General features: G+C 41.2%; 1 long non-coding RNA gene across 2 annotated transcripts; it reads left to right on the plus strand.

The window, feature by feature from the left end:
- The first annotated feature begins 422 nt into the window (after positions 1-422).
- LOC118497269 lies at positions 423-2139 on the plus strand. Of its 2 annotated transcripts, XR_004899792.1 has the most exons (3): positions 423-1060; positions 1736-1899; positions 2062-2139. It is a non-coding gene; the product is annotated as an uncharacterized LOC118497269 (long non-coding RNA). The 2 variants fall into 2 exon arrangements; XR_004899791.1 differs by having other exon boundaries at positions 1736-2139.
- Positions 2140-2448: the final 309 nt, after the last annotated feature.

Here is a 2448-nt window from a genome sequence, read left to right on the forward strand (position 1 = left end):
TTAATATTATGAATTTCTGGGCATTAAATCTTTGAACAAAAATTCAAGTTTAAAGAATTTTTACTATCAACATGCATTTGAAGGGATATTTCCTAATGTCTTATGGGAACCTTTATCATGAGAAATTCAAATGAAGTTATTTTCCTACTTTTTAGAGCTGTAAAGACAATATGCTGGTGTATTGTTACCTAAAAGGTTAGGCTATTAAGAGACAGAGCATGAAATGTGGGATGAAAAATTATAAAGTGATAACTCAAGAGCATACAACCAATACCATTTTTCATCTGTTGGAGGAGAGAAAAGATCATTGGAAACAGTAGAAATAATTGGAGAGTATTAAAGAAAAGGAGGAAGCAGGAAATAATTGTACACAAAGTACTGATTTTCAGGAAACTTCCTTTGGCATTAAAAACAACCAACATAGATCACACATAACTAAACATTGTCTAGAGAATAATAGCCCAAGACCAACAACAGAAAAACAATAGGTGGTAAAACAGATGTCTGTCCACCTGCATTCCTGACTCTAGTTCATTAACCTGTACACTTTAGCCCCTGCCCTAGGAACCAGGTATTTATTACTGATTAATCACATAAGTCTCACCTGGAACAATTGTAGATGGAAGAACTGATCTACATCTCATTCATTTGGAATGAGAACTGCTCATAGAAAGCATGGACAATGTTCCAAAATACTTTTCAGAGCTTTGCAGCTAATGGAGAGATTTGTACCAGAGCGTATTAATTTTGATCACGTCCTACCTCTGGCATGAGAAAGCTGGCATGCATCCCCCACTAGTTTGCGTCATTGGAGGCTTAACAAAACTGTCATTTGAGGGTGGAGTCTGTGGTGTGACAGGAGCAACTTGGTCTCCATGGCGCCAGGACAAGCTTGACTGGGGGAGTTGCTGTTGCATTCCTTCTTTTCTGTGTGGAACTGTGGCTGTGACCTGGAGCTGAAGAGGTAAGAGATTCCTGATGCGGTGACGCAGCTCAGTCATTGCAAAAGCCCTGGTGCCTGAGGTGCCACCATGTGTCCTCTTCCAGGACATTCTCCAAAGTATGTGACTCGCACTCCTCAAAACAACAAAGGTCATGGAACACAAAAAAATCTAAGGAATTGTCACAAACCAAAAAACAGAAGTTTCCTAAAGATGTTATCATTCTGCCCAGAGATCTTAAATGTTTCTTGTGGAGAACTTTCCAAATGAAACCTCTTCCAAGAATGGACATTCTTTGTACTCTCTACCCTACAGAAGATTTGGAAGAATAGCACAAAGAATATCCACACATTATTTGCCCAGGTTTGCTTTGGGATTTGTGTTCTCTCTTTCTCCTATAAATGACTGTGTGTGTGCGGATATATGTTCCTCCTGAGCTGTTAGAGAACACATCGCGTGCATCATGGCCTCTAAGCACTTCACTTATTCTCCAAATATTGTATTTCAGGGTGTGTTTCCTTAGATCAAGGATATTCTCTAACACAAGCAAGTGCAGCTATCAATTTTAGTATATTTAACATTGACACGATATTTTTATCTAATCTACTGCCTGAATTCCAATTTTATCACTGGCCCAATAATGTCTTTCATCTTATCTTCTTCTCCTGGTACAAGATCTGTTCTAGGGTCCTACGCTGCTTTTGGCTAGTGGGGAGGGGAGAGCTGCAGTCACAAAGCTGCAGAGGTTTGGGGTGGGATGTGTGCAGGCTGAGGGGCAGCCCGCTCTTCTCCAGCAAAGTAGAATCCATGCGCATCAACAGCCCTCACCTGAGTCTCTCCCCTTTCCTGAATTTCTACAAGTTCCTTCTGTTTCGTAAGCAGCTGGGAAAAGGCCTGCAGGTGGAAGGAGCACAGCTGAAGCCCTGGATGGCCTTCCTTTTCTGCCCTGAAAAAACAGGTGAGCAGGAAGAGGGAAGGGCTTCAGGAACCCCCAAACCCTACCCCAGACCTGGAGAAGGCAGCACTCCACTCAACAATGTCCTGGTAGCCAAGGGTCACAGAGAAAGAGGAGGGGCTGAACGGCTCCATACCACTGTCCTGTGCACTCTGTGTCCTACAGTCACTGACAAAGATCAGTGGAATTCAGACGCCTGCTCCTGAGCCTGTCAGAACTGGTCAGACACAATTGTGGGGGAAATGTGAGATGAAGATACCCCAAACCAGTTTTTAGGTGATATTTCAGTTACTCAGGCTGTCTGAACTCTGGCTAAATCCAGTTATTTCAGAATTTAGAAATCTTCTAAGAGAAAATGAAAAGTCTGGAAGCATGGTAAAAGAATATGAGTGACTTATTTTTAATTAAAAAAATCTTTTAAGAATCACATGTTTAAAACAGAATTGCTCTAGCTGATACTGATTACTCATTTGTGATGGATCCCAAATTATACTCTGCCCTTACTTTTTTCTGATGAAAAAAAATGAACATCTCTTTCAAAGATAGGATCTT

This window comes from Phyllostomus discolor, chromosome 11, assembly GCF_004126475.2.
Source record: "Phyllostomus discolor isolate MPI-MPIP mPhyDis1 chromosome 11, mPhyDis1.pri.v3, whole genome shotgun sequence".
Taxonomy (NCBI): domain Eukaryota; kingdom Metazoa; phylum Chordata; class Mammalia; order Chiroptera; family Phyllostomidae; genus Phyllostomus; species Phyllostomus discolor.